The sequence below is a fragment of the Macaca mulatta genome, chromosome 7 (genome assembly GCF_049350105.2).
Source record: "Macaca mulatta isolate MMU2019108-1 chromosome 7, T2T-MMU8v2.0, whole genome shotgun sequence".
Lineage (NCBI taxonomy): Eukaryota > Metazoa > Chordata > Mammalia > Primates > Cercopithecidae > Macaca > Macaca mulatta.
In genome coordinates, this window is record NC_133412.1 from 3877207 (window position 1) to 3889257 (window position 12051).

A 12051-nucleotide genomic window follows, 5' to 3' on the forward strand; every position below is an offset into this window, starting at 1 on the left:
GAGCCAAAGGAAATAGACCGTAGCACCAACTGGTCGACGCTGGGTAAGTAACAGGATACATTTTACCCGGGTAAACGATAGGAATGGGTTAGAGGCCCTCCCCTCAGTGAAGTCCTTCTTGGTTAAAAATGGATTTGGTACTATGGGATGTCAACTGCTGTTCTCTTGGGACTACTCTGCCTTCTAGTTTCTCCTGATGGCTGTGGGGGACAGGATTAGGCATGTACAGGCTCACCCCCTGGACACGGGGAGCTTTTTCCTTCCCAAAGGGGAAAACGAGAGCTGATGGGCCTGCGGGAAAAGATCCCTTCATGACTGACGAGTGGCTGCCTGAACTTTTGATTCAGTATCACTGCAGTGTGTGGGTCTTTCTCTGGGTTTGCTGAGTTCCTCACCTTTCCCACCCTGCTGGAGCCAAATCTTCTCTCTCTCTGCAAACCAGTTGTTAGAATGGTAAAAATCACTATCTCTTGCAACATTTTAATTAATGGGCAAAAGTATCCATGAGGCCAGTCTTACGCTGTAGCGAATCTGGTGTACTTTGTGCTATGAATTTGTGTTTCTGTTTCATTCTGTCACGAAGAGGGGAAACTTAGGATAGAATGCAGGCTTAGGATCTTGTCCTTTTGCAACGGTGGCCCAGGTTCAGGGTTCAATTCTGGGCCAAGAGAATGAGTCCTTTCTGGTTTGATGTCTGTGTAGCTTTGGCCATTTGTTGATTTTCTTTCCCTCCATGAATAACTTCCAGCTTCCCTTCTTGAATTTTCCTTTCTCTGAGCTACCTTTGGAGATTCTAGATTTTGTAAAAACTGCTAACCACCTCTTTGAAAATACCTTGTACAGTCGTGGTTAAGTCATAACCTTAATCGAGGCTTATTGGTTTCGCCTGTGAGGTTGGTTTTGATAAAGCTTAAAAGCCAGAAATATTCACCATTTGGCCTGGCTAAAGTAGGGTAATAAGAAATTTTAAAGAGCACTATGGTTAAAAGTCAGCTTAATTAAAAGCAGATATCTAAGCCATGCATATATTTAAAAGGCCTTTACGATTTTTTCTCTTCTTGAATCTTCTTTTTCTGGAGAAAAAGGTTTTGTTTTCTTCTCAGTTGGCTGAATTGCTTTTCTCCATTTTGTCTTGCCACTCTTGATGCACACAAGAGAGGACCTAAAAGAACTTCTAACAGCTTGGGACTCCTTGGGGAAAACAGAGGAGGTGCCATAGATCCTGCTTTGGGAAAAACCTCTGTTTTCCCCCATGAAACCCAGGAACTGAAAGCAGACAGATCCCTCTCAAAATCTATGGCTAAATATACTTTTAGGGACGACTAATGGTAACTATGGGGGACACACACATTTTTGCACATTTGGATCAGAAAACATGCTTATGGCCATCTAGAAAGTTTGGAAATGCCCGCACCCAGCTGAGAGATAAGACTCCCCTGGGGGATGGGCTAATCACAGAATGGCTGATCAGCTTTGGGTTGCTTTGCAATCAAATGCACAGAAAAATCGTTGCACTGTCTTGTTCCACAGCATTTCTCTTTTGGGGATCCAGGATTCAGTATGATAATAGAACCCTGCATTTTGGGGGATCTGTTTTGCCTTCCAGCTGTGCCTATTTATTAGACCCTAGAAAATAACTGTATGTTTTCCTAGCCCTGTTCCTCAAGGACTCCACCCTGAAGCCAGTAATCCAATTAAGAAATTTAAAAACTGGCAAACGAAAAATCTTACAACTACTGGATCTTCTTCTGTCTTTCTGTGTATTTATATTATTGCACATGTGATGTTTATATATTAAAGAGCTCTGATTAATTGGCTTAAAAATAATAAGTGCTTAAATCAAATCAAATATTTTGTCAGAAAAGTAAAAAATGTAATGCTTTTTAGTTCACATGACTTTAGTAATCTTTGAGAAATAGAAACAGCTATAAAGGTTATCGGTAAAATAAAGACATTTGGTCAGGTATTAGGTTTACTAAATGCTTTAAGGTTATAAACTGCTTTGACTTTTGAAAAGTGTTAAACTGAACTGCTTCAGAGCTGTTAGATTCTAAATAAGGCCTGGGGACACGTGGAGTTACCCATGCCCCCGGCTACGCTGGAAAGAGAGTTTATCTGCACTTCTGTCTGGTGTTCTAGGTTCCAGACCTGGTACATAATCAGAATCGCTCACTTACGAGGTTTTTCACCAAAAACAAAACTTGCTAAGTGAGGCCAGGGGCGGTGGCTCACGCCTATAATCGCAGCACTTTAGGAGGCTGAGGCTGGCAGATCATCTGAGGTCAGGAGTTTGAGACCAGCCTGGCCAACACAGCGAAACCCCATCTCTACTAGAAATACGAAAATTAGCCAGGAGTGGTGGTGAATGCCTGTAATCTCAGCTGCTCGAAAGGCTGAGTCAGGAGAACCACCTGAACCTGGGAGGCGGAGGTTGCAGTGAGCCGAGATCTTGCCACTGCACTCCAGCCTGGGCGACAGAGTGAGACTCCATCTCAAAAAAAATTACCAAAAAAAAAAAAGTTGCTAAGTGTTAACATTGTAACATATAACTGAGACTACTGAAGGAACAGTTTTACATGCAGGGGGTATAAGGAATGTGAAAGGTATTTTTAGTAAAAGATTACAAGAAGTCATGGGAATGTGGCTATTTTTGCCTAGATTAAAGGGTTAAAGGACTGTTTTACGTTAAATAGGATAAAGCTGAAGGCTTAAGCAAGTTGTGGAAGGTTTGTGAAAAGTTAATCTTATGAAAGAAACTCTGTGTGTGAACTTATTGACTAAAGTAAAGGGGTTTTATTCAGTTTTTCCATAAATTACATATTGGAATAAAAACACAACAGGGTTTTCTCAGAGCACTGATCTACTCTTTAACAAAAATTTGTAAAGGGTTATAAAGGGTCTAAGAGAATCTCACCTTATGATCAAACTGATTAAGATTAAATAGATTTGTCTATCAGATTTTATTAAAGATTGGGGTTGACATTAACAGTATACTAATTCAAGGGTGAAACTTGGCTTTCTCTCTTGAACAAGATTTTCATGTAATATTAAACGATAACGAGATATTTTACTTTGCCTTTTGAATAAACCACCAAATAAAGAAGGGAAAAACAAGAGACAGATTGTTTGGAAAGCTAAGTCTTCCCTCTATCTATGAGTGACGATTTTTGCCTTTTTAAAACTTTTGAGTTAGTATTTTGACTAAATGAATGATTTTTGGTGACCTAGAATTCTATTTCATAATATCAAGTGTTTCAAACCATTAACATATTTTATAGGTGAAACCGCCATTGCTAAGTTGTCACTGAGATAGTGAAAGAGATCTGACATAACTGACTCCCTCTTGCTTCTAATCTCCAAGCTGTCCTTGTTCATTCCTGGGGGTAGGCTGAGCTATCTTTGGGAGAAACTTCATTTATAGTTTATAGTTTAAAACAAGGATGGTAACAGTCCTTTCCCAAAACAAACCCCCTTCTTTCCTGGGGACTAGACTGCCCTTGTAGGACTAACAAATTAGTCACAGATTAGAGATTATGGCTTAGGAGTTCCATAGCTGGAGGCTACAAGATTCTGACCCTCCCTAAACTGCTCCTAAGATCAGAGCTGGAGCTATTTTGCAGACTCTGCACTTGATGGATCAGCTGACACCATCCAGATTGACAAACTGGCTTATCTGATCTTGCGGTCCCCACCCAGGAACTGACCCAACACAAGAAGACAGCTTCACCTCCCTGTTAGTTCACCTCAGACCCGACCAATCAGCACTCGCAACTCACTGGCTTCCCCGACGACTCACCAAGTTGGCCTTAAAAACTCTGATGCCCGAATGCTCAGGGACATTGACTTGGGTACTGATAAAACTCTGGTCTCCCACACAGCTGGCTCTACATGAATTACTCTTTCTTGACTGCAATTCCCCTGTCATGATAAATCGGCTCTGTCTAAGCAGAGGGCAAGGTGAACCCACTGGGTGGTTACACAGGCTTCCCAACATCACATTTCAGCTTCAAAATGGTCTCTTCTGACCTCTAACTTTGAGATGCTACAGAGGGCCTCTGAAGCCTTTAAAAGAGGTCAACAGGATTATCTGATATATTAAGTTACATGGGAAGCCTTGTCAAAATAAAAAATAATGTTTAACCTTCTCCAGGTTATATTTTAGTGAATGATATTAATATATGTTCCAAAATTGCATGGGATTGCTAAAATTCGAATATGTCTGGTATATGCTATCAATCATAATATGTTAAGTTATTTTAGACCACAGAAATAACCAAATTTTCTTGTCAATTGTGGCTTTAATTATGACTATTTAAAGTCATTTCCACAGTTAATTGCTTAATGCTGACGCAGTTACTGAAAACTTCACAAGACACTGAATCCTAGAATATGGTGTCTTTTAGGAGGTTCAGGAAAGGATGGAAAAGACCCTGAAAAGCACTCTTGAAGACAGGTTTCTGGTAACTTTAGAATCATCATTTGGACTGGGTAAGAATTCCTGGAACTTTAATGAAAAGACTGACCGGATTATAAAACTGCTAACCCAAGTAAAACAAAAATTAATTGAATACCAAGAAAATACTTTGCCAGATTTTCACGCTAAATCAGCCAATACTGAAATTGTTTAGATAATACTATTTGAATGAACTCCAAGGTCTAAGTCAAATTACCTATGTTAACCCATCAGTTATCAGCATTAAGTATCTAAATTGGAGAAGCAACTGGTATTCAAGAGGACATAAGTCCAATGCTAAGCATGAACTCACAGAGAACCAGGACAGTCACCTTGTCCTTTCTGACTCCTTAAAGGTTTTATTAAAAGCTCTGCATTCCACAACTCATCATAAAAAAGATAAAATGATCCAAATTAAATATATTTTGGCATGATGACTTCTAAATTGCTAAAATAGTTTGTGACCCATGTTTGGTTTTTCAAACCCATATTCCTGGGAAGACAAATTAAAGCTTCGGGTACATTTGGCTACCCAATGGGTCATTGAAACATTTATAGCGGGATATCATTTAATTGTCACTTTCAATGCATGTTTTCTGGTTGTATGAAAGCTTTACCATGCAAGAGGACTGATGTTACAACAGTAGATTATGATGTCACAGGTAAAAAAGCTTTTTATGGTTCACTGAGGACAGTCAACTCCTTCACAATCTAGAACCCAAAGACTGGATCTTCTGAGACATCAGAGAAAGACTGCTTTTTTCATCCTCACTGCAGTAAAACTTCAGGAACTCGGGCCTTGGGTTCGTAATCTCACCACTGAGAAGAGTCCCTCCAAACCAAAATGGAGTCACTCATGTTAAATGTGATGTAATCAAACTAAGATGTTAAGGAAACACAAAGATCCTAGAACAGATCAGGCTTTGTTTTTCTCCTGTAAACAGGACGTTCCAGCATAAGGAGGTACCTTCTACTCAGTCCTTGCTCCTACCTTGCAAAACGCACTGTTCTACCATTTCCCAGTGGGTTTCAAGACCAAATAAGTATATTTACAATGGTTATAGTGACATCAATGGCTAAAGTTTTGGTTGATCTCTCAAATTGGGGGTGAAATTGTTAAATCAAGTTTAGCCCAAAGCTGTCTCCTTACATATTTTAAGTTCAGCCTAAAGGTTTCTCTGTACATCGTGAACTATAACAAGTGGAGGTGTAAACAGACCACAGCCTACACTTGTGCCAGTCACTGAGTTTTGGCCAATCAAATGTAGCCAACTGTTTAAACTGTTCAAATAAGGCAAACGCCGAGCTGTACCCGATCCAGCTGTTTCTGTACCTAACTTCCGTTTTCCATATGTCACTTTCCTTTTTCTGTCCATCAGTCTTCTTCCACCCCATGGCTGTGCTGGAGTCTCAGAGTCTACTCTGGCTCAGGAGGCTTCCTAATTCACGAATTGTTCATTTCTTAAATCTCTTTACATTTAATTCAGCCGAAGTTTCTTTTTTTATCAGTGGTATGATGAGAATAATCCTCTTGGGATGGGGATGGAGACACCATGGCACAGAACTCAATTCCAGGAGGATTTCTTTTTTGAACTACGTATTTATTTAGGAGTATTTCTATAATGAAGTTACATTTAAGCTGAGTCTTGCTGACAGGTACACATTTCTTAGGTAGAGTGGACAAACAACATGCATAAAGTCCGGGAAAGAAGGGATTTTAGGAAGAAACAAACCAGACAAAAGAAAAATGTTTTCAAGCAGTAGGGTGTGTTAGGAGAAGCTTCAAGGATCCGAAGCAGAGAAGTGAGGCTGTGGGTGGGGGCATGAGTCAGATGCTAATAACCTTCCTGAATTGCTAAGGAATTTGAACGTGATCTGATATAATTAATGCCCATTAAAGGGTTTTAAACAGTGGACTGCCATAATCGTATTAGACAGAGGACAAACCTGAGGCACGAGAGGCCAGCGAGGAAGCCTATCCTACAATTCTGGAGGGATCCAGTGAAGGCCCACACTCATTGATAATAGGACCTAAGGGAGAACAGTGACAGGAATGTTTAACTCTTTCCTTACAGCAGAAGGTGAAGTCTCACAAAGTGAATGAGGCTTAAGCAGCCGGGAACCTCAGTTGTTCTGGCCTTTTTCAAGCCCTGCGAGTGGCTCCTGGAATATATCTTCTTCAGGTCAGATGTTTTTGTGAAAATGTGCAAAATAAAATATTTTAATTGCCGTCAGTTAAATGCCTCTTTCCCCTGAAGTATTCTTTCACTTTAAAAATCAAAGTATCTGTAACTTTGGAAGCAAGTACAATTTTTTGTCATTGTTGATGTTGGAGAATCTCATGTTTTAATTAAACAGTGAGTTTTTTGTTTAGTTTCCTCTGTTAATATAATAGGTAGATCTGACACTCACAGTTAGGGGTAGAGGAATTAAGTTGAACGATAGGAAATTTCCATTGTAGTAAGTCAAAACCAGTGGATTCTTGACAATTTCATGAGGTTAAGCTAATATAATTAAACTATTACTTTTTAAAATAGAAGTTTTATTTGGCTTAGAGAACCCCCAAAGACACTCTCTGGAGGCAATGTCAACTTTTGTTTTGTTCTGTGTGTTTGTTAGAGCAAGAATAAGGGTATCTTCCTTCCCCACTGGACACATTTATTTAACACGAGTGGAGAAAGCTGGACTTGCCAAAAATTATTTCTATAACCCTATTATCATTAAAAAGGAAATACATCTATCAAAACAATTGTTGCGCTCCAGCCTGCACAAGAGTGTGAGACTCCCTTTCTTTTACAGAATAGAAAATAGTTGCACATCAACTGTGTACCAGGCTCCATGCTTTTCCATGGACAGGGCAGAAAAACAGCTCAGACGTGACTCTTGCCCAAGGAACTTGCATTCAATTTAAGGTTTTTGAAAACATACATTTAAGAAACTTAAAAACTGGCAAATGAAAAATCTTACAACTACTGGATCTTCTTCTGTCTTTCTGTGTATTTCTGTGTATTGCACATGTGATGTTTACATATGAAAGAGCTCTGATTAACTGGCTTAAAGATGATGAAAACCACAAGGCCTTAAACAGTTATCAAATAACTAATAAAGACAAGAACCGCTGACAGATTCCAGCAAAAGAGAGCTGGAGAGGAAAGCACGCATGAGCATGCGGAGAACACACGAGGTCTTTCCCAGGCCAAATTGGCTGTGTGCACTTAAGCAAGTCCCTTCAGCTTTCTGGGGATGATACTGTCACAGAGGTCTGGGCAGACAGAATACGGGTGAAATGCAGGTAATTTCCTCAGTCAGAACCAAACACCACTGGAGAAGTGATCAGCCAGATCTGTCACTGGAGGAGCCACGGGTCCCTCCTGATCCCTGTTCATTAGCTGAGTGGAGGTGGCCGGACCGAGGCTCTCCACAGAGCATTTGCAGGTGACAGTGGATACTGGCAGTTAACCCGCAGCAAGTACCACCTTCATTTCAGGCGTGATACCAGGAACTCACCCTCACAAGGACTCAGTGCCCTCACAGTGATTCTTATTATTACAGAGGGAAATTCAACTTCAAAGGTTCCGTAGTTTTTCCAAAAATTAGCTAGTTAGCTTTTATTTATTTATTTATTTTTATTTTTATTTTTGAGACGGAGTCTCGCTGTGTCGCCAGGCTGGAGTGCAGTGGCGCAATCTCGGCTCACTGCAAGCTCCGCCTCCCAGGTTCAAGCGATTCTCCTGCCCGGCCCTAGTGAGCTTTTAGAAATAGCATTTAGGGCCGGGCGCGGTGGCTCACGCCTGTAATCCCAGCACTTTGGGAGGCCGAGGCGGGTGGATCACGAGGTCAGAAGATCGAGACCCTCCTGGCTAGCCCGGTGAACCCCGTCTCTACTGAAGAAAAATACAAAAAATTAGCCGAGCACGGTGGCGGGCGCCTGGGAGACACAGCGAGACTCCGTCTCAAAAAAAAAAAAAAAAAAAAAAAAAAAAAAAAGAAATAGCATTTATGCCAGGGACACCCGACTTCAAAAGAGGGAGGAAACTTATACACATGAATACACACACACACACACACACACACATAAATAAAATATTATTCTATTTTAACTCTCAGGTTGCTCAAGTTAATAAACCATTGATTACCAGTAATATTATGGCACCCAAATTACAACTAATAGAAAGACACTGGAATTTGAAAACTTTTGGTTCAGAATGTTTGTCATGGAACTTTCCATTCCTTGACGGAAAAAATGCTGTCTAGGTTTTCATTCATTTCATCATATTCCAATGTTATTTTTATCATGGGACCAATGCAGGAGGATCTGCTAAAAGGATTTCACGAAATCTCTCAGTTGGATGATTTGGGGCAAGTGACTTTTACCTACTGGATATTTTTGAGGTTCTAGCCTTGAAAATCCCCAGTTATCTTTCAGATCTATACATTTCTTAAATTTAAATTCTAAATTATTAAAGTACATTAATCTCCAATAAATTATAGAAATGTATGATATTAGTTCCTATTTTTTAAAATTATTTGGATTAATATTACCAAACTGAAGTGAAATATCCTGATACACTACTCAGTAAAATGAAGCACACTATTCAAGCCTTCTTATTATACTTCAGTTTCTACCATACTTTACCTTAGTGTCTCCCCACCCCAGCCCTGCCATCATTGCTAAGACATGTAATCATCTACTAGAACACTTGTTTCATTTTTGTGGTGCTTGCCCTTTTTTCAGGACCCTGTTGTGTCACTTAGGATAGTGATAACAAACAAGCCCCAAATTTAAATGATGAATGCAATAAAACTTTATTTCTGGCTATAAGAACTCAGTGTGTTCATTGGTGGTTGGAAGTGGTTTCCACGCAGTGACTCAGGGACCCACTCTTTTTCCATCTGTGGCGCTGGCTCCTCCTCCAGCCTCAGAATCCTCTGCATTCAGGTAGCGGACTAGCAGAGTGGGAAACACTTGCCAGTTGTCTAAGCACCTGGGCCTGGAATTAAGACTCACCCCTTACCCATCCATGGCTCCACTGAGAGAGAAACATCTGGGAAAGACCGCCTGTGCCTGGGCGGCCGATTCCCAGCAAAACTGCACAGCACAGCAGGAGAAAGCCAGCCACTCTGTTCATTTGTCAGAAAGGTGAATGGCCTTGTCCTGGTGTAGGAGCAGCAGACCGGGATTTAGAGGCCTCAGGGTTCCCAAGTCCCCACTGCTTGCTACTGCCCAGAGTTGGCCCCCAGACTGACTCCTTTAAGACATGGCCATCACAGGGCTCCTGGCCTTGGGCAACGCTGAACTGAAATTTCTAGATTGAAGGTGCACCTTCCTATTTTGATAGATAATTGTCAGGTTGCTCCTGCCCCAAAGGGGCTGTACCTATTGTCATTGTCTGAGATTGTGGCCTCACTTCCTCCCTAATGCTGGATATTTCAGCACTGCTTTAAATTGTGTTGCTATGGTACCAGCAAGGTTGAGCTGGCTCCAGCCTCCATTTGCTGACCAATCAGAACCCCTCTCCTCTAAGTCCTCTATTCACAGCCTCAGCCCCTTCTGTGGGTTTTTCTTGAATGCTTAGATTCAGCGGTAAGGATAGTCACTTTTTCCTATCAAAAATATTTCAAATATTTTCTCCCAGCCTAGGGCTGGCTGTTGCATTGTTTATAGTGATTTCTTCCCACAAATGTTTGAAATACTTAAAAACTATTTTATTTTATCACATAGACCTTTGAAATTCTTAGAGCTGAAATTAAGATTCTCGTAACCCCTCCATCCTTCTATGCTTTTTGCTTAGGACGGTTCTGCCGGCTGCAGTGTGGTAGTGCTACTGTGCCTTAAGCTGTGTCTAACACAGGTATTTTCAAAGCAGTATTACTTCGTGTTCAGTGTATGCACAGCAGTTCCAGAACCGTACTAGTTTTGCAAAAATTTTTTAAATGGAATTGCTTGATCATAGGCACGTTTAGGAAATCCTGACAATCTCCCTCCCTGATCAAGCTTTACAAGTTTCTAGAAAATTCCTTTTCTCCACATGCTTGCCAGTACCTGACATTTCCACGCTTTTGCTTGTTGGCCAAATGCTGGCTGTGTATCAGTGAGGCTGAGATCTTTCTCAAATGCCTCTTAGCCATGGGCTTCCTCTCCATGAAGGGGCTGAACATTAAGTTCTCACTTTTATGTTGCAGTGATTGTCTTATTATCATTCATGTGTAGTTTCTGATCTATATAATACCAGTCTCTCTCTTTTTTTTCTTCTATGGGTTTTACATGTTTATCTGCCATTCAGCAGTTTAGTTTTTTACTTTTTTTTTTTTTTTTTTTGGCCATGGAAGTGTTGTTACCGTAGTGCAATAAGTGGGTTCTTCCCTTACGATTTTAGGTGTTTTGTTTTAATAATGTTTTAATAATGTAAGGCCATCCCTAAACAAGATTAAAAAAAAAAAAACTTTCAAGTTCAGGGATACATGTGCAGGACGCGTAGTTTTGTTACATAGGTAAACTTGTGTCATGGGGGGTGGTTGTACGGATTATTTTATCTCCCAGGTACCAAGCCTATCACCTGTTAGTTATTTTTCCTGATCCTGTCCTTCCTCCACCCTCCACCCTCCCATAGATCCCATGTGTGTCGTTCCCCTCTGTGTCCATGTGTTCTCAATATTTAACTCCCACTTGTGAGTGAGAACATGCGGTGTTTGGTTTTCTGTTCCCTGCATCAGTTTGCTGAGGATAAAGAACTCCAGCTCCAACCACGTCCCTGCAAAGGGCAGGCTCTCTGAACAAGATCTTAAAGCCAGCCGTTTCGGAAGGCCTTTGGCTCCAAAACATGTCCTATGAGTTTCATCCATTCGGGCTTGGTTCACGAAACTAGAATTCATCTAAATGCAACATTTCAGTTAAAACGGCCTGACTGGCAGAATGGGGTCTAATGGCAGGTGGGGCTCGGCGCCCGGACCAGGCCTGCGGGGCTCCGTTCTGCAGCCCTTCAAACCGTGCTCTTTCCAAATCGCACGGAGGTGCTTTCTGGAAACTGAGGCCGGGCTGCGGGCTCCTACTGGCCGGGGCTGAGGAGGTCTGGGGTGGCCTCCGCGAGCCGGGGTGCGACGGGTTAGCGGCCTCCGCGCAGAACAACCGGCGGTACCGGGAGCCGCAGCGCCAAACCCCGCCTCCGCCTTTCGAGGAGCACCGCGCCGTCAGCAACGGGGCAGCGCCGAAAGCCCGCGCAGGCGCGGACAGGGCTTTGTTGTCAGAGGCGGGGCGGAGCGCGGAAGGCAAGGGCAGGCGGAAATGATTCAATTAGTTTAGAACCGAGTGTTCTCTCGTCATCTCCCACATGGTCTAGCGGTTAGGATTCCTGGTTTTCACCCAGGCGGCCCGGGTTCGACTCCCGGTGTGGGAATGCAGGGTTTTTTTTTTTTTTTTCCTTTGGAACGTAGTGAAACTCGTAAATTTATAAGCCTTAGCAAGAAGCTTAAAAACACGACTGTGAAAAGCGACATAATCCTCAAGGGTGTGTGGAGACCTGAAAACTCTCCTCGTAGTTCGCAAACGCCCCCCAAAACGGGCTATGTAATCAGCATTGCTGTGCTTGCATACCAAATTT

General features: G+C 41.8%; 1 non-coding gene across 1 annotated transcript; it reads left to right on the forward strand.

The window, feature by feature from the left end:
- The first annotated feature begins 11775 nt into the window (after window positions 1-11775).
- TRNAE-UUC (transfer RNA glutamic acid (anticodon UUC)) lies at window positions 11776-11847 on the forward strand. The gene has a single exon. It is a non-coding gene; the product is annotated as a tRNA-Glu (tRNA).
- Window positions 11848-12051: the final 204 nt, after the last annotated feature.